The sequence below is a fragment of the Lagopus leucura genome, unplaced genomic scaffold, assembly GCF_019238085.1.
Source record: "Lagopus leucura isolate 7727_CA_CO unplaced genomic scaffold, USGS_WTPT01 Super-Scaffold_100157, whole genome shotgun sequence".
Taxonomy (NCBI): Eukaryota; Metazoa; Chordata; class Aves; order Galliformes; family Phasianidae; genus Lagopus; species Lagopus leucura.
The window spans coordinates 41933364-41958182 of NW_024962334.1; the positions used below are offsets into that span (position 1 = coordinate 41933364).

The window sequence follows — 24819 nt, forward strand, 5'->3', positions numbered from 1 at the left end:
ATAATGTTGTAAGACCACAAAGCTCTGAGGCCTCAGAAGTCGCTGCGTTTGCATTTGGGGGTCACTTGCCTGAATTTAAATTCATTGTATGCTACACTTAAAAATTGGTAAGATCCTCCCAAGAAATATCTTCAAATTTGGACTGATAAAACCTATGATGCCTAAATGCTCTGGGATATAAATTCGTTAAAGCTCTTCAAAAGGGCACATGAGAAACATCCTGTGAAGTTGTGAAGCTTAGGGTGCGATTCTGGGTTCACCCAGCCTCACCAGGACAGTACAGATTTTCCAAAATATAGACAACATCGGTCATGACAGCTTTGCTTTTCACTGATTTGATTCTGTCCTGCCTCAAATCTAATTTAGAGCTGTGAGGCTGTTCTGATTTAGAAGCAAATACCTTGCAGAAAATATGAATGACAGCACTTGGTGCCAAGGTATGGACTCTTGCAATTTATGAGCTAGAACACTGAACTAAAGAAGGATTGCAGTCAGTTTAGAGATACGGTCACAAGAAGGACATTAAGGCACAAGAAGGCAATCTTGGGCCAATACCCTTCTGCAAAGTAGGTGAATTGTACAGCAAACCTGCTGCTACACCCTTATGGTTCTTCCTAGGCACAGGATTTATGGAATGAAATACAAACACATTTACTTTGAAAGTAGAAGTCAAAATCCTGATAGAATGAGTTAAATCAATTTTCAGTCCTTTTATCAAGGTGTATGATTATAATAAATACATGCTAACTATTGACCATGAAATCAGGTCTCCCAAAATTTTACACGCAGACAGTTTTTAAGTATGAACTTCCACAACAGTAGGATTGACTGAAGCAAGGATCTCAAAGGAATTTTAACACAGAAATGTCCCTGGGACAAGATGGGATGCACATGAGAGTGCTGAGAAAGATAGTTGAAGTCACAGAAAGGCCACTCTATCATCTTCAAAAGTAGGGAAGATCAGGAAGTGAGGCTGGAAAAAAGCAAATGTTGCACTCATCTTTAAAAAGTACAAGAATTATTGAGGCAGCAATGGTCTGTTCATCCTCATTTTGACCCAAAGAATATTACCATCTGTGTTCTCTTTGTACATGAAGAACATGATTACTTGGACTAGCTAGCATGGATTAATCATGGACTAATCATGGCAGACCAACTCACTGCCTTCTACAATGAAATGACAATCTCTGTGATGTATAACAGTGGTTTTACCTACTTTGACCTAAACAAGGCTTTTGATATGGTCTCCTTTAGCATCCGTGAATTCAATTTCAGGCATTCAGTACGTGGGTAAAATGTACCTGATTTGTTGGAATCAAAGGTAACTACTTAATGGTTTATAATCTCCCCGCTGGCCGGTTAGGATTGGAGTAATATTGCCACTGGCAGTATTTACTCAAAGCAGAAATGTAACAGCCAGGAGATAGTCCTGGAAGTCATGACCAAGATATCTTGGTGTCAGTTCATTGCTTGGATTTTTTCATACAGAAAACTTCAAGCCTGTCCTGAGGATTTCTTAGGGGGCAGATGGGGATGAGGACGATGAAGAAGGCACATATCAGGGAAAGGAAGAAAGTATGTGGTGGAGTGAGGACTCCAGGTTGTGTTGCAGTGCAGGCAGGAACCTCAGAGGCTCTGAAGCATAGGAAAGACTGTAGATTTTTCTCATATTTCAAGGCTCCTCAAGAATTTTAAAAGGAAAAGACACAAAACCATTATATCATGCTTTTTTTTTTTTTTTTTTTTTTTAATTTGACAATGTACTAAAACACACTTCAGGTGCAATCTTTCAAATATCTATGAATTTTCTCTCAGAAACCTAATTTTTTTTCTCCTACCATTCAACTCTATCACAATGACCTGTGGTGCACAGGATTTTCTTATACCCTTATTATCTTTCCTTGCACAACAGACTTTGTTTGGAATTTGTTATAATAGCTCTCACTTTAGATGATGAGTGGTCCACAGCATTCATTCAAAAATGATCACCACTTAAGGAAATACGTTTCTGAGTCCAGTGTTGCTATCCAAGGAGCCATGGATATAAGTCACATTCTCTGTCCTTATCATGTCTTCCACTAATGTCAAAGAATAAAATACAGTTAAGTTTTGACCGTAGTGAAGTCCACTGCAATATTTCTACTCTACATATTTTTACATCAGAGGGTTCAAAGGATTTAAGCTACCAGGAAGGCTGCGAGCAGTTTTGAGATGACACCTTGGACCAGTGCCTCACCTTGGCATTTGTTCACACTGCTGTGGTGACATGGCAGAGCTGCCAGACCCCCAGGATAAACCTAGCTTGGCTGTGTTTGCATTACACTCCAGTTTTCTCACTGCTTCTGAAAGGAATATAAATATTGAGTGTGTAATAGAGCATTGCTTTAGCAAAAGAATATTAGTAGCCATCTGTAAAGATAAATAGAATTAAGAAAATGGGCATAAAGAAAAGAATGAATAGGAAGCTCTTTCCCTTGCTACAGGAGACTTACTTCTGTCTTGTGCTTAGGCAGGGGAACCCATAATTGTGCTTGCTGACAGCCTGTCACAAGAAAAAAAGCATTTGATTGTGATCATCCTTGACAAAGATATAGGGCACAAGTACACATGAATGCCTAATTTATGGATTTTATCTTGTTTTATAAACTGTCTGTAGGGTTAAATTGCTGAATAGGAAATGCAAAGCGAGCAGGAAAGAAGGTATTTGAAAACCAGAACTCAGGGAAGGCTGGTAATGATGATAGACTGGGGAGATCAGAGAGCTGAAAGACTACTTCAGATAAACAAACAAGTAAGCTCCTGACCTCTCTGAAATTCAGTGTGCTGGTTGTCAATCTAAGAAATAATGTTGCTGTATCAGTTCATTTTTAAATGGACCTGAAGTACCAAGTACAACGAATTGTTAGATGTGTTCATAATAAAGAACCTTTCAGTTGATCTATGATTTTATTATTTGCATTGATTGCTGCTTTTTACTTCAAAGGTACCTTCTCCTTTTCCCAGAAGAATTTTATTTACCTTTCATCAGAAAAAATCAGTTAGCTAAGAGTAAATATGAGGTATTTAGTCCAGATGATTTATTTAGCTCTAAAATTTTTCTTTACTTTTTCATATATTTCTTTTGTATTAAGCCCCCTCCCAACGGTAATATTTAGTTACAAACTGTTGAATACGTTAAACAATCAGTGTTTAGATATTTTTCTGTGCTGAACCATGGGGTGTAATGTAGTATCATTAAGTCTGGCTTCAGGACAGTGTTGAATTTCCAGTGCTGGTGATAGGCTACTGCATGATTTGGGCAAATCGCTTCTGTCTTCCTTCTTTAACATCCATAGTGTAAGAGCCCACTGTGCCATGTATCTTGTACAGAAGACAAAGACTTTTACTAACATGGGTAATATAAAGGGTATGTGTTTATGTTATGTGATTCGCAAGACAGAAGCAGCTCTGTTTACTTTTATGTCCAACTGTAATTGATGCACAGCAGTTAAATTTCAAATGTATGGAACTGAACTCCTATGAAAAAGCGACCCTGTGAAATCAAAAGGGTAAGTTCCTCATTTGACAGTACCCTATGGAGCATGGCAGTGAATTCAGTGAGGAGCAAAACAACCATTATGGTCTCACACGAAGATTTGTTCCTGAATCAAATTCTGAGTTAGGACAAACAAAAAAAAAAAAGGAAAGAAAGAAAACGTTAGTCCAATTAGATCTAAGAAGGCAAATCTGTTTGGAGAGAATTTACCAACATGTAAAATAATCTGCTGTAATTAAATGGTACTATTATAACCACAAATTATTCAGTTGCCTTTGCTCTCGTCAGGCAGGCATCCAACACTGAGATTAATTGGGTTGTACAGATAGGCACATGGGATGGAGTCAGTTGCAGGACTCAGGTAGATATGCTCAAATAGCTTTAGCTGCAAGACATAAAGTGTTGTGTATGGCTGCTACTCATTTATTCTACCAAGAGCTATCATTTCCGTGGAGGATCAACAGGCTGGGACATATGTCCCGCTGTTCCCTGTCACTGCCAGGCCCAGGGAGGGCAGTGCATGCCAAGATGTGGAAGTACACCTTGGCAGCTTGGGCACTAATGCATATTCTGCTCTACAGTAGTAATTTCCATGAAAGTATACTAGATGCAAGTATTGCTAGTAACTCCTCGGGTTTCCCCAGGTATACGCTCCAGACTTCGCCATGGAGCTTACCTATGTATGTATCAGATGCAAATTACATGAACAGTGGCAAGAATTATGTTCATAAGAAAAGGGTATTTTAAAATACATTTGAAGCAAAGATAGCAATTGAAGCAAAAAATAGTGTTCTACCTGTGTTATTCTCGTTTCTCAAAAAACCGCTTTCTCTCATTCTCCAAAATACCTGTTGAATGTATGTGCAATGTTCCCTCTTGTACTAATGCATTTTCAGTTGGTGCAAAGAGAATTATTATTTTGATATCATGGAAAAAGTAACTTGAGGTAAATAAATTATTAATTTGGAAAACTTATTCCAGGTCTACTCTGGATTAAGAAGGTTTAGGAATATAACAAACATCAGCTTCTGTCAGCAGATCAGCAGTCCTCATTTAGATCTGTTATGGAGGGTTTTTATGGCTAAAAATGAGGAAGGTGTTCATGGGGGATGTTTTCAAACTATTGCCAGATGTATCTAACCAGCTTCATTTCCCCAGGCTTCGTGGTTTCTATGTTTTGGGTTTGTTGGCTCTTGGTTTTGTTTTAATGAGATGTAACGTTTGGAGAAAGAAATCCAAACACCACATACCTCATAGAAAATAGAATTGTAGAATCAAAAAGGTTGGAAAAGACCACAAAGGTCATCTAATCCAACCATCATCCCATCCCCACCATGCCCACTAAGCCATGTCCCTCACTGCCACATCTACATGGCTCTTGAACTACTCCATGGACTATATTCATGGTTATCCTTTTTTACTATCTTATCAAATGCTATTATCTAGCACCTAGATTTAAAATGGGATCAGTATCTTGGATATGACAAGGAAGTCTTGATTTTATTACAAATGAAACAATGAACATGATTCTTTTGAAAGTAAATATTAATTAATAATTAAAATAAATGGAATGAAATGAAAAGCTACAAGAAATGTGAAAAAAGACCCAATTAAAGTGAAACTTAAATCCAATAATCAATTTAATTGCTTTGTAGCTTTTCTAATGCTGAAAACGTAGTATGGAATATTACCAGTAGCAAAGAAATAGATTAAATGTTCTAATTGTAACGATGCTAAAAAATATCACTAGCCTACTACACAGAAGATGTTTCAAAGTCATTTCTTTCCCATAGTCTATTGAGGATCATATATGCATGTGACATTTGTATTTTTTTAATGTCCACAGTGCAGAAGCCCACTGTGCCATGTATCTGTCTCTGAATTACTATCTTGTTTGCTGATAACAAGCATAATGATATATATATCTTGTGTCCCTCTCGGAGATTACATTTTAGTTACAACAGGATTTAAACTCATACGGGTCAGTTCAAACTTTCATTGAATCTGCTAAATATTCAAGGTAAAGGGAGCTTTCAAAATCTGAAATCAATACATGCATTTGGAGGCATCAGATGGTTGGTCCTCCTTTGATGCTGCTCTGCTCTTCTATCCCAAGTACTTCATGTTCCACACCAAAGGCAGCACTTCACTTTGAACAGCTGGAGTTCAAACTGTGTATAAAAAACATATTTAGATACTCTGAGTGCTTTTCCCTTTAGATGTATTAGGCTGTATAAAAACACTACTTTCCTTTAACTCTACAGGTGTTGAAATAATAATTTTAAAATGTGATCCAGTCAATAATAAAATTGCACAGGTGATAATACAGTAGTTTTGAAGAATGATGCAGATGTAGTATTATCATTGATATGATAAAGGAATTTCAATTCCTTCTAATGAATTTTCAACAGTGCTTGCAGTTTGATTTAGAAAAGTTTATGTTATTAAAGCATTCTAACTATAACTTACTAATACAATTTCCATGACAGTCCTATATTTAAAGCTTAATTTTCTATTATTATTGTCTAAGTATTAATATCTTAGGATTTAATTTAAAGATTGTAATCAAATGCAAACTTATAATGCACTATTAATGTCCATTATTTAATATTATTTATAATATCAAATGTCTTGTTGATATGTTTAAAGAAGAAAATAGATGGGTTGATCATTATACAGTGTGAAATTAGGAAAATGAGAGATGCATCTTGTTGTTATCTCTGTTTCTGTTCCTTCCTTTATTGCATTTTGTTTCACAAGATATTGAAGATCTAATGAATATTCAAATATATGCAAATCCCACTCCAGCACCATACATAGTTCACACAGAACACATACACTTTACGTATAATTACGTCCTACATATATCTCCATTTTACAAGAAATCGGTGCTCTTATCCATTATAGATGAGGTCTTGTGGGAACTAAATTCCCAACTTGACCTAAGGAATTGTCCAGATACAAAATTACAGAAGACCAAATTAAGCTGACTGTCAAAAACCAGAGATGAAGCAACCTGTTAATTATCTTGCATTCATGTTCTCAACCATCCTAAAAGTGAAAAACAACCTTCCTCTCTCTTTCATAGCTTCACTTGCAAGACAGCAGAAAGTTCAAATTTTCACTCAACCTCCGGTGAAACTAATTGCTCAAAATTGCTTTTTTTTATATATATATGGCACAGTGTTACCTGAAGGAGCATCAACTCTCCCTTCTGTGTGACAATATAGTACAGAGATCCGTTCTCTTCTCTTGGTGCCTCCATTTGTATAAATTCTCAGAGCACACAAATCCTTGCAGGACAACCCTGTCGGCACTTGTTCCTTCTCGTCATGTGTCAGCTTTGTTTGTTTGGGAAATTTTTTGAGGGGGAGGATGCTTTTTGTGGGCATTATCAGAAATTAATGAAAATTGATCCCTATGATGCACATAATGCTGCTTTTTCCAAATTGAAATATAATAACTGTAGCATTCCATTATTTTGAAAACTGCTGTGTGCTGAATGTAACAATTCATAAAAGTATTTAATGCAACATAATTACAGCACACAAAAAAGGGCAATTTAATGGTTTAGAACAAAAAATAAGATGCTGTAATCTGCTCCTCATAAAAGCTATCCTCGGTGTTTTAAAATTAATGAAATATTTCACAATTATCATTTAACTCTTGTATTTCTTTGCTAGGTTAAGTCAGTCATTGTTGTCCGTCACTTTACTTTGGGAGATCACCTTACTTCTGTGTCTCACAAATCATTTCCTCAAATCTTTGGCTGTTACTTTGCTTCTAGCCCTGAGCTGCTTTTGGCAAATTGTGGCTGCATGTGGAATGGTAGTGAAACTTTATCTACTTGTGAACATTTATCTGAGTGCAGATGAAGTGTGTCTGGAAGTGCCTCTTTCTCTCTACCAGCCATAGAGAAAGTAGACAATTGTTAGCTAAATGCCTAATTTCTAGATATTTAATAGTGCATTAAGAATCCGTCTTTGGAATTCAGAATGCAAAATATAGCCAAGCCTAATTGAAAGTCCAGGGAAATTTTTCCACAACCTTCAGCTGTCTTTATTTCCATGGGTCTGTCTCTGCTCCCCTTCTACCTTTGTGTCTATCTGCCTTGTGCTTTTGCAACAGTAAAACTTAGTGGTTTCCTTTAATCATATGTCATTTATGCAGTTTCATGAAGAAAATATGCTGTTTCTTCATTCCTGAGCAACACTGTATATTATTCTTTTTTTTTTTCCTCTTTATTCTTTGCTGTTCTTTGCCTGTTTCTAATATTGTTTTTTTCTAAAAAACTTGGCTAGAGACTTTGCTTCCAGTTTTCCATCATTCACATAATGTTCCATTTTCTTATCTTCCCCATCTCTCTGGTTTTGCTCTGCACTCTGTGAGGACTGTGCAGCTTTGTGTGCCACAAAAACTAAGTGGTAAACTCCAAGCATTAGTTTGAATTTCCTCAAATTTCTGTGTGTTTCTTCTTCACTCCAGTGCTCTTGGGCTGTGATTCATCAGCTGAAAATGTCTGTAGTGCTTTGCTGTGTAAGAACAGACTAAACCAGAAATAAAATTGAGTTGTTGAATCGGGGACTGAGTGATGATGACACTCTTGAGAATCACAACCTTTCCTCATAAAAACATGCAGAGCCCATTTGCAGTAAGGGTTTATCAGCATTAAGAAAAAACAAAACAAAACAAACAAACAAAAAAGAAAAACAATAGAATTATACATTCTCATGTGAAGAACCACTGCTTTAAAAGATAGCAGGTTTATATTTGTCTTCATTGGCAAATTTAAATTGGAAGGAAGCCTATGGAGACCATTAGCCCAATGTCTGTTGGAAAGCAATACTGAATCTGAGGTCCTTGCTCCACCTGAATTTTGGAAATCTCATAAAACAAAGATTTAACAGTCTCACAGAACAGCCTGTTCCCATGTTAACCATCTCTGCTTCAGTGAGTAGTTCCTTCCTTCTGTCCAACTAGAATTTCCTATATCCAACTTGTGATGTGCCCTCTACCTCCTGTTTTCTTGGTATTAATCTCTGCATAAGTCTGGTTCCATCTTTTTTACAGTTGTGCCTGGGTATCAGATGGCAGTAGTTAATTTATCCTCCTCTTCTCCAAACCCAGCAGAATAAACCACAGCTTAAACTCAGCCTCTTCTCTCTCCAATTTCCTGGTGCCTTTATTGTACTAAGGGCACAGAACTGGACACAGAGCACCCAAAATTGTTACAGGTTGGTCACAGAGAGAAAAAAAAAAACCACGAAAAAAATGCAGTAGGTGCAAAACAATGCATTTGGCTAAATAAAGGTAGAATGTGGAAAAGTTCTGCAAAGATGAAGAGGAAGAAAGTAGAGCTGCCCTCCATCCCCACAGTGCACAGCAAAGCAACAGAAGGGCATCAGGGAAATTCAAATTATGAAATGTTCTTGATGAAATATTAATAAAACCATACTATGGTCTTAATTGCTATAATTTAACACCCTGTATGGTATAAATATTTTAGAAACATGGTAAAATGGAACATTAAGAAAGGGTCAAGGGATAATAATATACATTCATCTCGAATGGGGGAGATGTATACCTCATACTTAATTTATGTTTATACTGCTGTTCCATATTCATTTTTGAAGAGTAGTAGGTGGAATAAGCTATATGTATATATCTTATGTTGAGACATGCATGTTAGCTGTATAAGTTTAGATTACTGTAGGACCCTGGTGTATGATATAAATATATATAAAAGGAATTTTAAATTGCTTTCTCAAGAGCATCCTTTCCTTTAGAAATCAGTCACGGATTCGGCAGTCTACAAAAGAGAGGTCAGGAAATATGCAAAGCATTTTCTCACAGAATTATTTCCTGAGGAAGTCGTTATCTGCACTGCCCTTGTGATATCTGCTTCTCTTCTCCAGGAGCAAATTCTACTTTCATGGATGGTTTCCAGCAGGGGTGCATTCAGGGGAACTTTTGGGAACCTCGTTGCAATCCTGGGTGTGCCAACACCCTATCCTAATGGGAGGAAGTCTGCCTGCCTAAATGGGGCAAGCATCTCACCTAGCTTTCAGCTCTCCTATATGTTTTCACCCCATAAAGAACCTATCATGCTAATTTTCACAGAAAACAGCTTTGCAGAAATTGCTAGAAATTGCTGACACTCTAATAGTGACCTATGCCCGGGTATGCATAAAGCGGATAGGCATTTCATTTACATTTATAGTAAATTGTATCCAGTAATGATTTCTATGCGTTAAATTGCATAATCCATACAAGTCTGACAGTCTCATAAAGGCTGTGGGCCAACGTCCTCTTTTGAATGCATCAGTGCCAATGAAAGTGGTTATCGTACCCTTGACAGAGGTTATCTCTGCTTTGGATCTGGTGTCTGTAAACCACGTCAGTCAGTGTTTGCCAGGGAAGCTCAGGTGGTATGAATGGAAGACTTACTGCCAGTGGTGCACATTTTGCCAAAAGGATGAGGGGTTACACACAGGAGTGTATCGCTGGCATTTTAAGGGCACCAGCAGGGCTAACTCTTGAGAAAGAGCCCACAGCCTCCTGGTTAATATGCTTCAGTTCCAGTATTTCAGCAGTTTCTCAATGATTTATTTTCAGAAAGCAACATGGCAGAAATGCTTTTCTTTCTGAATGTAGGATTCCCCCACAAAGTGAACAGAGCTCAGAAATACAGAACATCTTTTGCCCAGTGAGAGGCCTCCAATCTGATCTATAACTTCCTAGGATTGAACTGGAAATACAGAGAGCAGGGCAGACCAGGTATCCTTTTTACACTTCGGAAAGAAGTCTGTAAAAATGTTTTCACAGCATTGTTAAAGGAGAGATGATGCCAGCAGAAACTCATGCAATAAGCACTGGGTTATGCCTACCACAAAATAGAGACCTCTCCATCACTCTAATTACAGAAAAGAAAAGCTTTGCCTTTGCTTCCAGTAGTTCTGGGAAAGCTGATCAGAATGCCCTTTCCTGTCATTTCTCCTTATTTTAACCCCTGCCAATAAATCTCTTCTGCTCCTCTAAACAGCAAAGCGGGAAAAGTGCTGCAGCTTTTAAAGGATTTATAAGGCTTAGCTAATCACATCATTTCCCATGCCAGAAAATAAGAGGAAAAGCACTGTGTGAATGGATGTTGCTTTGGTGTTCTGCAGTCAGTTGGCTAACATTAATTCTGTGCTATCTTTACTCCTATCTGTAGCTATTCACTGTCACCATTTGTTTGGTAGATATGAAGTCCTTTGCACAGGAACCACCTGCTTGCTCTGTGCTTGCACAGTACCATATACTCAAGGGTGCTGGCAATGAGAAGAATTTGCATATGATAGAATAATTTGCAATAATAAATACTTTGAGTATGGCTTCAGCAATCCTTTCTGTCTTTCTAGTGGGAGAAATAAAGTATTTAGAAGGACTCGTTCAGGTTTCAGGTGTTGAGTTTGTACTTTAGATAGCTACTGAACAAGTGCCAAAGTCTTCTGAGACTGGCAATAGGAACTGTAACCTTTCCCTTACAGCTGCCCCCACAGACTGCAAGGTAACCATTCTTCATGCATGTAGGTCTTCTCTGTTAAATCCTTTTTCTCATCATTCTCATCAAATATGCACACCTGTCCTCACACATGTGTATGGAAATTCTATAAATGCACTTGGAACTCAGTCATTCCTGTAAAAGAACATCTTTAAAGAACATCTTTAAAAGAACATCCTTATTTTCCATTTCCTCATTCTTGGCAAAACATGATTTTATCATTTTTTAATGATATGGTCAACGTTGGTATTCTTTTAAATACACTGAGCTTGTGTTGTGCAGGTTTCACTGAATCTGCTTTATTTTGCTGAATTTCTTTTTCAAATAAATTATTTTAAGGATACTGAGATAGCTTTCCAAATTTTCATTGTGAAAAATCTTATGAGAAACAATTGGCAAGTTGACATCACCCCTGTCCACTTCCACCTGAAAGCTTTATAGTAGCTCCTGTTACCAGTGGCTTCCGTGGTAATAAATATTTTCATTTTATTCCGAGGGCATGGCAAATAGATTTTGTTAGTGAATGACCTTGTGCATTACCTGTGTTATTCATGATTTAGTGAACCAGTCAGTTGAAATATTGCTAATGTTTTCCCAACTCAGTCTTGTTACATTTGTGCCATGAGGATGACATTAAGTGTAGTTGCAGATGAATAACAAATAGCATGGCTTGTAGTTGTGTTTTGGATCATTAAAGAAATGAACCTAAAGGGTACTGTTTTATTAACTGTGGAAGTTGAGGAAATGACTGGAAAAAAAATGGCAGTTATTGAATGTGTATTTATTAAAAATAGTGACAGTTTGGCATGCTGTGAATTAGTGGTAATGCCTCTTAAATTTTTCATATACCAATGCAAACATGCTACAACATCTGTCTAAAAATTTCAACAGATTTTAGGTAAGAATAAATCATGCATTTCAGGCTGTTTCCATGAGAAGTCTCTAGGTGATGTAAATAGGAGAAAGTACAACTTTTGTTGTACAACTTAACAATGATGAGACTTAATAGTTAGCAGCCAACCTGTGTAGCTCTAAGTATTACGTGTTGTAATATCAAAAAAGCTCAGTGTACTTTCCAGGGGAGCCTTCAGACAGCATGGATCCCTGCTCTAAGGGAGGAATGACTGTTCTCCATTTTCTTTTCCTGAATCCTTTCAGTTGTTTCCTATTGCAACATAATAGAAATGTTAAAAATGTAGTTGGTCAGCTGCTGGAAGGGCGGTGTAGTCCTTTCCCTCCTCTTAGTAACACATCATCCATTTCAGTGAAAACACACATACATAGAATCAGAATGATAGAATGGCCTGGCTTGAAAAGGATCACAATGCTCATCCAGTTTCAACCTCCTGCTACGTGCAGGGTCACCAACCAGCAGACCAGGCTGCCCAGAGCCACATCCAGCCTGGCCCTGAATGCCTCCAGGGATGGGGCATCCACAGCCTCCTTGGGCAACCTGTTCCTGTGTCACCATCCTCTGTGTGAAAAACTTCCTCCTAATATCTAACTTAACCTCACCAGTCTTAGTTTAAAACCATTCCCCCTTTTCCTATCTCTATCTACCCTTGTAAACAGTTGTAAAAACAGCCAGTGACTATGTTGGGACTGGATCTGTTGACAAAGTTTGTACAACCTAAGCAGCTCTGCCACCTCCAATTCTTTGTCTTTGAAGCACAAAACTCCACATAGATAGAGACAAACTCTCTCCTTCTTCAGTTGGTCAATATTCCTTTCATTTTTTATTCAGCCAAAAATCATATCATTTATCCCTAGGAATTAAAATTTAAAAAAACAAAAAAACAAACAAAAAAAAACCTCCTTGGGCAGCCTGTTCCAGTGCGTCACTACCCTCTGTGTGAAAAACTTCCTCCTAATATCTAACCTAAACACCTTCTGTCTTTGTTTAAAACCATTCCCTCTTTTCCTATCTCTATCCACCCTCGTAAAAGGTTGTTCTCCCTCATTTAAAGTCCAGATAACTATTACCTTATTTTCTATGAAACTATAAACATCACCTGTACCAGCTTCTGAAACACTTCTGTTTTTTTCTCCTAGCCCCAATTAGTATTTTTAGAAAAGAGAGAACATGAGAGAGAATTATTTTAGATGTTACTCTTCCTGGGCTGGAAGTAAGTAAATATATTTGTTTCGATTACATAAAGTTGACCATAGAAGCTCCTAATTTTTTCCACTTCTTCTAAAATGCTAAAAGGACAAGGGACTGATCTTACATAGCTGTTTGTATTTGTAAAGAGGACAGAGAACTCTTATATGAAAACAGTAAAACAGAGAAGGGAGATGCAGTGGATATCCTGAGGGACTAAAATGAGGAATATGGAAAGGGAGAATATACAAACAGAAGCAAAAAGCGGATATGGAACTCCAGAATATTTAGCTAACCTTGAAAAGCTGACTGCAATTATCTATTTTCATATTTTAGTAGTATTTTATCAAAAGAAAATGAAACCAATCTGTCAAAATCTTAAGTATAAATAAAACAGAAAAACTGTTCTACAATTCTATTCCATGATCCTGTTTGTTTAAAAGGAAAGAGAAGAAACTGTGGTTTTAAGCTCATGTGAAGCTCCTTCAGTGTTGTGAAGGTGAGAAGGCAAAGCCTTCCCCACACTGAGAATGGCTGAGAGAAATCCAGATGGTCCTTCTTACTCTACATCCCATGGGACCACGAATCTTGCCTTCTAATTTGTAAAAATTAAGACTGAACATATGATGGTGAAGTTCAATGTTAAGCTGACTGGGACTCACAGAAAATACAATTAAAAAGTTAGTCTAAACATTAGCAATCAGCCCAGAAAGGAGTTTGCTGAGAAAAATTGTCTCCTCATGCTGCAGTTGTCTACTTGAGTGTATTCTACTTGGGCTTCTGCTCAGCTTGCTGCAGGTTGTTGTACCTCAATTACTTTTATGGGGCTGAAATGTGTCAAGGAATTTTTATCTGAAGAAAAGTTGATATGAAGAGTGGAGTAACACTTCTTTTCATCCATTTCTGCTAGCTTTGGCTGAATAGGTACATCTTTAGCTATAAATATTAGATAAGTGTTTTAAGTATGCAAGCAAATTGTTACACATACATGTGCCATACAGAGCATAAAGAAATGTACAGGATTGAATTATTACAACTGCAGTGGTTAGCAGTATTAAAAAGTTAATAAGTCAGTGAGGTATATTCTCAATTGTAAAACATACACAACTAAAGCATGGCTATTTTTCATTATCAGTACTCAGTTCTCTGCAGTTGATGGACATGGACTTCCTTAAATGATTTAGGAAAATAGTTTTGAAAATGGGTTTCTGAAGCTCTGCAAGAAAGTATTAAGAACCAATAAATGGTTTTCATTCCTACAGTTCTAATTTATATAAAGGAGTGTTGTTCATATTTCCAGGATTGAACCATCACATTGACACTGCACCTAAAAAATTCCTCTCCATAGCTGTGATGTAGTTTTTAGGAATGTTTTACCGCTGAAGTATTTTGGAGCTTATATATATATTTCTTTGCCTGTGGAAAAATATCTCATATGACCATATATATTCATCATATGTGTTTATATATGATGAGGAAATGATGCCTATCTCAAGATGGGATAATTCGATCTCTGACAATACGTTTGCTCTTGTCTAACCAGTGAGCCTCAACTGACGTTTTAATTGAGACAAACAATGGTCATAGGGAGGGATCCTACTATTAACATAAATCCTCCAGAGAAATGCAAAAATGTTATCTAATATATTCCACACTCCTTTGCTACAATTTAAATATCATATTTTAAAATAGCATTGTGCTGATTTTAAAGGACAGTTAGGAGAAAACATACAATTGAGCAGCTATTTATTAAGTCAGTAAAAATAAATCAATACAAGCAGTCAGGCAGAAAGAATATGCTTAAAATATGTGTGTCTAATCTATGCAAACAGAGAGCCGTGAGAGGTCTTGATGTATCAGATGCTTGCAGCCCTATCCTTCAACATTTTCTGACTGTGGGATTTCGGGGGCATGAGAGGTAAATGTTTTAGAGAAGGGAAAGCGATTTCACTTTAGTGAATGAGATTTTTAAAATATACAACTTTTAGATTCTCTGGTATGGGCCAGTTTTTCTCTTATGCAGTGCTGCTATTTGCCTGACAAATTGCTTATTTCTTGTGCATTTTTAACAGAAATGAAGAGAATCAGAGATGGAAAGTCCTTGATTGTGTATATGTATATTTGGCTGTCTTGTACCAAAATCTGTGGAAATCCAAAGGGGCACAGCGAGTATGGCCTGAATTTCCATCTGCTAGTCTTACTAGCTAGAGAGGGTTGTAAATGATGTGTGCCCTGAAAATCGCTAGAGATGCAAACGATATTTTAAATTATTCCAGACAGCAAGGTACTGTATCTGAGCAGATTGAAAGCTGAAATGTTGATACCAGAAATTAAATTAACGCACGTGAGATTGAAACAATATCTAATTAAAATCATTTGAAAAATGACTTGAAAATTGAATATGACATAATATTTAGCAAGCTGTCACTAGTACAGATATGTCGCTTTGACTTCTCTGCAACCATTTTCGATCCAGGCCTGGCTGCCAGTTAACTAGAAATTACGCATGAAGCTACAATCTCTCTTCATCACCCACTGGTGAATGGGAGACAAAATGCCTTTTACCCTGCAGTCTGTATACTTTCCCTTCACTAAATTGTAAAATTGAGTGGAGGGAACTTTACTCTCCTTGCACGTGGCTTCTGGAGTTAGTAATTTTTGTTTCAAGCTGGAGCACTTTGGATGCTTGTGTTGTGTTTTGTGACTTATTTACCTGCCGCCCAGTACAACTCCTGCTTGGGGAGAGGAGTTACAGATTCACAGGCTGCATTCCCTGGAAGGAGTGCCGAGAGGAATTCAGAGATGTGTACTGAAGAGAAAGAGGTTTTATCTTGTATTCCAGAAAGTCTACTCTTCTGAACATGGCTATACTTAAGTATCTAATTCCAAGTTCATTAAAATGTGTTTTGATTATTTCTAGCAAAGCCAAGTGCACAAGGTTGGAAAGCCTATATTACATATCCACATACTCCAATATTCTGAAAGACCTAGACAGTGCTGAGCTGTCTCTTTGAGATGTTTTTTCTCTGCTCTGTGACTACCTCAGCAGTTTCAGGATGTGCAAGAACAGGTTTACTCTAAAAATTCTCAGCAAAGAGAGGGCCCAAATGTTATGGGAATCCATTTTCATTGAATTACAAGAGACAAAGATTTTTGTATGTGCTGTGTATGTATGCCACCCATGTGCAACCATAAAGACAGCCTTTCTGGTTCATCCTATAAAGAAACTTTCCATACAATCCAAAGCATTTGATAGAAATAAATGCAATGTTTGCTTGTGTTAGATTTGTGAAATCTGTTAAAAAATTAAAAGCATAATAAATACCATTTCTCTGGATCTCCCTTCTTTACTTACTTTCCTCAAAGACAGGAAAATAGATGAAATTCTTCTGAATTTATCTTTGTGAAAGGGGCTTTGCAACAAACAATTGTGAAGAGAATCATTGGTGTAGAATTCATTGGACAGTAAATCTGAATTAATTGCCTTCCATCGTTTTATTGACTGGAGGTTCAGTCAATATTGTTAGTGAGTCCAGGGCATGAATTGACTCATTCTGAAATGGGCATGTAATAGAGGTCAGGGGAATCATATGGCTGTAAATACTGTTGTCTTCTGTGTTTAATTAGATAAAACACACCCTCAAAGTCAGATACATAGCAGAAAAATAAGGTTTCCTTGTGAGTGATACCATCTTCTGACAAATACTTTCCATATTTAGAGTAATTACTTCCATGGAGGGGGTAAATCCTGCAGCACTTGTACCAGTGTACATGTGCTCCCATGAGTATTTTGGAGGGCATGGTTATGTTTGGCAACCTCCTTTACATCAAACCTTTGTGAACCACTTGTTTCTCAGGGCTTCCTTCTTCCAGAAGGGTTACAATGAGACTGAAGTTCTACCTGTAACTTGTTTCTCCTAATAACCAGTGAGCTGAGGTCAAACCTGCCGACTGCAAAACTAAGCAGTCAAATTCCTGACTATGCCACCGGCAGATAACTTTGCTGAAGGAAATAAATGTTAGCCCTTGGAAAACACGTCAGACTTCCCTCTGGTTGGTGAAGACTAAGAATAGTGACAGTCGCTACCCTGACACACTCAGTAACACCCTCATCGTGCTCCCTAATAGAGCAAAGCCATTAAGTTGTCCCCATTGTAATTTAGATCACAGAAGAGACTTCCACAGATTCTTTCAGGTTAAAATAACTGGTATACAGAGAGAAGGCAAAATTATTCCACTGTAGCTACGTGCTTAATTATATGGGATACTGCATAAATTGTCAAGTGCAAAGAATTATTCTGATAAATTAAAATACTAATTAAATAGGCTATTGCAGAATTTTGAGAACATTATAGGGCTCTGCTTCTCCAGGTAATTTGCATATCCTTCATCTAGTGAATTTAATTTAAAAGCCTCCTTTTTGTGTGTTTGGAGGCTCTTTTTGTTTCAGTGGGAGATTAAAAAATGGGATTTGTACATTGCAAATGGAATTGGTTTTATTTGTTTATTTATTTGAGAGGGGTTTTTTTTTTCTTCTTCTTTTTTCTTTTTTTTTGAGTAGCTGTTTTTTCTATCATAGAATGGCTTGGATTCAAGGGACCTTAAAGATCATCTACTTCTAATGTCTCTGCCATTGGCAGAGTTGCCACCTATTACATCAGGTTGCCCAGACTCCATCCAACCTTGCATTGGGCCCCTCCAGGGATGGGGCATCCACAGCTTCTCTGGGCAAACTATGCCACTGCCTCACTGCCTCGTACTTAAAAACTTTTTCTAACCTAAATCTATAATCTTTAAGTTTAAAAGGTCCTACCACTATCTTCCTGTTTAAATAGTCTCTCTCCAGCTTTTCTTTAGGTACTGGAAGGCTACTATAAGGTGTCCCCAAAGCCTTATCTTTTCGAGACCTATGACCATCTTCATGGCCCTCCTCTGGACCCTCTCCAACAGCTCTAGGTCTTTCTTGTCCTGTGGCTTCTGATTTAGATGCAGTATTCCATATGGGGCCTCACGAGGGCAGAGTAGAGGAAAACAATCACCTACCTCACCCTGCTGGCCACCTCTTCTGATGCAGTCCAGGATACAATCGGCCTTCCAGGACACACTGTTGTCCTGCATCAAGCTTTTCATGCACCAGAACTCCTGACTCCTTTTCCTCAGGGCTGCTCTCAGTGAGTTCTCCCAGTCTGTTCCTTATTCACCATATAGTCCATCCTTCAAATCTATACCTCCCCAGTATAGAAATAACAGTATGGTGTGGGACCATGGGCCTTCCAGGACTCCAGGTAGATTATATCTGTTGGCCTTCCCTTTTTGGCTATTGTAATCAATCCATCATAGAAGGACACTAGATTGGATTATGGCTTTTTGCTGATAAGTTTGTGAGTCCTCCATTAGTATTTCAGGACATTAAGCCAAGGCTGAAAAAAAATCAACTTTGTGCAACTTACCGCGTTACACAAAATTATTATTTCTAGTCCATAAATTCTGCATCAGAAATATTATCTGCTGAATATTTCTACTGTGGTGAAAACTAGTAGGTAGCACAGTAAAATACTCTTTAAAATGTTGGCCAGTTTTCAAGGAACTGAATTTATTTTCCCACCACTTTTTCCTCATGTAACTGTAGCGTATTGACATTCTTAACTACAATTATAGATAGAAAGAGTTAAGAAGTTATATCATGTTCAGTAACTTCAAGCAGTTTCTTGATATGTGGTTGATGCTATAAGCTTGGCACCATTGTTTTTGACTGAATTTTTGACTTTCCTAAATTGTTTGTGGAGTTCAAGAGTAGTTAAAATATGCTCCTGCTACACACTGGGAGTGAAGATGCTGGGGATGTTTGGCTGTGTCTCTCTCTGTGGTCTGACAGTTCCTGAGCTTCAGCCTTTTTAGGTTCTGATTTGATCAGTAACACAGCATGCCTTCATGCCTCTCTATTTTGGCAAGGTTTAGGTTAGAACAGTTGTCAGAGCTGTCCTTTTTCTTTTAGCCAATATCAAGAGGGAAGGGTGTGTTAAGTATGCCTTATGGATATATATCTCAAAGCTTCAAAAACTAAAGTTTGCAGGAAGTCTATAAAGAAGAGAGTGGTCAAATATGTAGCAGTGAATACAAAATTCAGTGATTCAGCAGACCACATATTTCCTGTTAACTTTTCTTGCAATATAAAAGTACGTAGTAGGATTTAGCCTTTTGTTTACTTGTACCTCATTTATTTTACAGATACTCTGCTGCACAGCTGTATTTGCCCCAAGTTACCAAAGAATCATTTGGTGCAGTTTTTTTGAAGGAGGCCATAGGGTTTCCAGTTCTTTTAATCTTTTAAATTTTTGCATTTGATAGAAATGTCTTTAATGTATGTGCTGAGCTTGATTCTATCAATGCGCTAGCAGGGCACAATCCAAAAGGGAAAACATCAGTGTGGCAAATTATCTGCCATCCATAAAGCAACACAATCCAGAGTCCATCTCAAGGCTGAAAATCAAGCTTGTTTGCAAAGGTTTACTTTTTGGAAATTCATATTGTACAACTTATATAATATAGTCTCAAATCATGTGATCCAGCCAAACCATCCTTGTGCAGTTGCAATGACTGAGTGTAATAAACACATACATTGTTAATGTGTGAAGCATGGTCTAAGTAGTATGTATGTGAGTATTGTGTGTGTTTTTAGGCAGTGATCCAGCAAACCACATGTTTGTGCTAGGGATTCTGTGTTCTCATCAGCAAAACAGCTGGGTCTAAAAGATGGACTGAGCTTTCCTCTCTATTTGCATCATGCACAATATTAATATCTTGCTGGAGGTAGAAAAATTTCTCTGTATTGGATTTGCTTACATTTTTACTTTTTGAGTCTTTGCACATACAAATACTTAGAAAAATAATTCAGCATTTTGGATATATGAGGTGAAAATGAGCCCTAATGATACAACTCACCTCTGAAATAAACGTGAGTCATTTATGTTCTACTTTGGACAAACTAAAGAAAGCATCATCTCACAATAATATTGCTCCTAAGAAATGTCTGCTATGATGTGAATTGTTCTGAATGTTTCAAACAGATGCAATTAAATTGTATTTTTCCAAAATGTAGGAAAAATATATGAATTCTTTTCAGTATTTTTATGTAAATTTACTGTTTATAGTATGTTCTGGCACACTTCTTGTGCTTTCTGGTAGCAGTACTTCCTTCAGCTTTCTTAAATTGAGACGCTGAGTCTATCCCAATAGTCCTTGTAATCAGAGGAGAGAGGTGCCTCCTGATGTGTGTAAGCTGTGTGGGATGACTCAGTGTTAAATGTTCATATCTTCCCATTGACTGCAGAGAGAACCTAGATGACTCACTTGGATTAGATATTCAATGACTAGACATCCAAGTGAGAAGAGTTTAATAAGGCTGTAAGGTTTCATTTCTATTAATAAATAAAACAGGATGGGTGTCTGTTTTTTGGCCATGAATCCAACTGATACAGTATGCATCTGAATGGTTAACACCTTCCTGCCCAAAACAAGGTGACCTTACCCTATACCCTCAGCTCTCATGATCTCATCCTTGATTAGTTTGGGCAATGCTAGTGCTCAAGTCCACGCAAAGGACATTTCTAGGTTATAAGTATAACCTAGTCTCAGTTATTACTACTCATATTTTGTTGGGGTTTTTTTACTGTTTTATTTCTGATTATTTTTGAGTGCTTTTAATGATCCAGAAACTGATAAATAGGAAAAAATCTCAATTTTAGAAAGGAAAATATTGTGCACTGCATCCTGATGTTTTGAGATAAACTATCTTCCCTGCTAGGTAAAACTGTAATTTATTCTGAAATATCATACATGGTGACAGTGCTGCTGCAGTGGCAAGATGCCACACTGCTCCTTGCTTCAAGAACGACAGTGGGAAGATTCTACCAAAGAGAACTTCCTCGACACACTGTGGATGTATTAAATGTGTCATGTTCTGTATACATGAGAGCAAGAATTAGTTTGATTTTCTTTTTCACAGAAAAGTGAACAATTAATGGTGCATTTATGCATTCAAAACACTGAATAGCAGAATGACTGGCAGGGAAAACTACTCCATAGATGGCAAAAGTCATGAATTTATTGATGGAGGATAGGAAGAGAGGCTGGTTACACTACATGTGCTGCGAAATTATGCACATTTCAGCTTTCCCATAACTCTTTCAATCTTGATTTTCCTTATAGCCATGAACAAAGAGAAGCTTGAAAAAACAACTGGGCTGAGAATTCTGCAGACTGGTGTGGGGGAGGTAAGTGGTTTGGAGGCATTTTACACTCTCAAAAACATTTTAATTGTTATTTTTTTGTTAGTTTGTTTTGGGAGGGGAGTTCTTCTGTTGTTGTTGTTGTTTGGTTTTAATGAAATCCTGGAGCTCATGAGCGTTCGTGAGCTACCAGTCTGTTAGTGCTAAGGGCCTTTTTATGATACAGTTACATCTGTCAAAATACAATCTGCTGCACAAATAGCACTGTATCCCACAGAGAAAAAATACCATCCTTACGAATAAAGTGCAGCTGGCTTTAAGAAATGCAGTTTTTTGCTTTGTTGTATCACAGAAAGAAAATCCCCAAAGATGAGTGCAGCAACTGAAGTCATCATGCACAGCGACTGAAGTCATTGCATTATTCCCCTCAGTTTTGATGGAGTACTATCTTATCTAGATCAATGAAAGTTTAAATCTGGGGTAAAGAGTCTTTAGATGTTAGAGAGAATCTGTCAGTGAATGGCTTGCATATTTTGGATGTAACTCGAAGTATAAATAAAACATGTGTTTGTTATTATGGTGATATCACTAAGCAAAAACTCCACTAAGCAGTTCATCATTTATTAATAAAGAGGATGGTATCTGCTAAGGACAGTGTATGAACTACAGTTGATTGCTAATTCTCGTGCTAATTTTGTGTACACAGCTATCTTTTTTTCCCTTTTCATTTAAGCAATTTTGCTAGTGGTGAATACTTGCACAGCTAGACAAATAACTTTTTCTAGTGATTACATTATTCTTAGTATTAAGGACAGTAAATAACTTGTAATACACTGAAGAAATTTTAATTTTTTTTTTTTAAATACTGATTTTCGTTTTTATAACATTTCTGGGTTTTATCAGCTCATGCCTAAAAACTTACCTTGCCATGATTTTTGAGGTTCTTTGCATAACTTTATTCACATTATTACAAGTCCTGGTCCTGAAGAGGTATCAGCAGTGGTGCTCGGTGAGATTCTCGGGGTCAAAGCTGCAGGAATTTGATATTTGATAAAAACATAGGTAACAACATCAGAAAATGAAAGCCAGCATCTCTCCTTCACTGACTCGGATTTAATTAGTTGAGATTTTCAGGTATGTGTAAACTCAAAAGCTGCGAGGGGTACCATGCAGGAGGAATGTGCACCTCAGGCTGCGTCCTGACTTCAGGCCAGAGGAAGGCTTGTGTTTGTGCTATCCCCAGGACTTCTTTTCTTGAAAATAACATGAGAAGCAGGACTGGCATACACTGTGGCAGCCACATGCAGTACAAGTTTTTACTCAGAATTCAACAGTAATCTGCATGCCGATGGAATATCTCCATGTATTTTACCCAGTTCCAATAAGTGAATGAATTCCAGCTGGCTTCAAGGTCAGCTGGAAAAGCAAAATCACCAGTTTCCGTTCAGCCTACTTCTCTTCAAGCGCTTACTGTTAAATAAATTGTTATCTTACATGTGGACAAAGAAAGTACTTCTGGATGTTTGAAATACAAGACATTGTCCCCTGCCAAATACACCCTTGGTCCATGTTGTAATAATAAGGTTGCTGTAACTACAGTAGTCTAAGTATGTAGTGGAGCCATAGCCTCAAGGAGTTCCTATATGTTTTTGAGGCCAGCTAATAGAACTGGGACAAATGGACAAGTTCTTCTGCTTGAGATCTCATTTGATTCTTGAGCGTGGGTTAATAAAAGTCATCACTCTTGACTGTAGACCTCATCTCTTGTATATTTGGGCTATCATAATGAAAAATGAATGGTGATACTATGTGGCTTAACAAAGACTTTCACAGAAGCTTGTGTTGTACACTCTGCCAAATACGTATTTTGATACGGCCAAAAAAGTGAAAATGAATTAACCAAAGGGAAGAAGATATTTGAGGCCTAATATATTCCAGGTTACATTTGAGATATGGTGATAAGCAGTGAAAGATCCCAGTGGATTGGAACATTCAGGTGCTGGATGAACATTTATTTAGCTGCTTACTTATTTCTTTTGTTATGAATTCTCCCAGCTCTGTATATTCCTGTTTGTTAGACTTTTCAGCCACGATTGTGTACATAATTAGTACAATTCTGCAGTCTCACCTACATGAAAAATAATGGGATGCAATAACCAAGTTGTTTCTTTGTTGACAGAGTGTGAAATTTAGCTTGTTTTCGGTTAAACCTAACTTTGTTAATCTGCTTCTGCTGTTCGTTCTTGATTCACCCTATGGATCATGATGCTCAAAAGTACTTAGAATAAACTTTGGTTTCATAATGAGAAATGGCCTTTTTGTTTGCACAGTAGGTCAGATTCATGACAAAATTAATGGATATAAAACCTTCACTTGCGGGACTGTAAAATAAAAGGAATTGATTTTGTATAGTGTTTCGTATCTGAAATAACTCAGAGAAAAATAGTTGTGATCCTGGTGGCAAATGGAACAGCTGTGCAAACAAATGCAGGAACAGTTCTAAAGCTCAGCTAAAGTTCATGTGTTCCTCTGGATTCCTCTGGACAGTGGAGTCTGTTTTAGGCCTTGGTCTATGATTAACAGGATTTGTGCCACAGTGAGAAATGTGCAGACACTGGGCATTGGGTTTGGTGGAAGGAAACTTTCACTTCTGCGCAGAAAAGAAATGCCTCTCAGAGCTCCTCTGTCTCTCCCCCCTCCTCCCCTCTCTTTAAAGAAAAGCGTTTCATAAGCAACAACACTACAGTCACAGTCCCTGGAGGTGTTCAAGAACTGTGCAGATGTGGCACCAAAGGACATGGTTAGTGGGCATGGTGAGGATGGGCTGATGGCTGGACTAGATGATCTTAGTGGTCTTTTCCGGCCTTAAATATTCTGTGATTCTGTGATCGTCATACATAAGATTTACATAGCTTCAGTGAGTCTTTTTAATGCAGCTGAAGTTAGCTGCATCGTGTCAATTTAGAGTAGGTTCTGGCTCTTCTTCAGCAGAATTAAAAATGAGTCCCTTATCTGTAGGAAAAGCTGTTCACATGTCAAAATGTTGGCTTAAAAACTGTGCATTCTATTATAAGGTTTGAGTGATATATATATTTCTATATATTTCTTCCTCCTTGGAGATCTTCAAAAGCCATCTGGATGTGGTCCTGGGCACCCTGTTCTACATCGCCTTGCTTGAGCAGAGAATAGACCCAGAGGTCCCTTTCAACCTCATCTACTGTGTGATTCTATGATATAGAGCAGAGCATTGGTTGGAAATTAGTGTAGGTAAGCAGAGCTTTTAGGTCATTGTGGAACAACAGACTCACTGCTGTTTGTGCAGTAAGTCTGCTTCAGCATCTAACACTTGCTGGTAGAATATTTAGTGTTCTAGGGATCCAAAGAGTTAGACTGAAATTTGATATACTGTGTA

The 24819-nt window shown here is 37.5% G+C and overlaps 1 long non-coding RNA gene across 1 annotated transcript in view; it reads left to right on the forward strand.

Annotated features, from left to right (window-relative positions):
• Positions 1–21457, forward strand: part of LOC122189763 — a 134856-nt gene extending 113399 nt beyond the window's left edge. The window contains exon 3 of the long non-coding RNA XR_006181961.1: positions 21388–21457. This is a non-coding gene — a long non-coding RNA (uncharacterized LOC122189763). The remainder of the gene's footprint in view (positions 1–21387) is intronic.
• The last annotated feature ends 3362 nt before the right edge of the window (positions 21458–24819 follow it).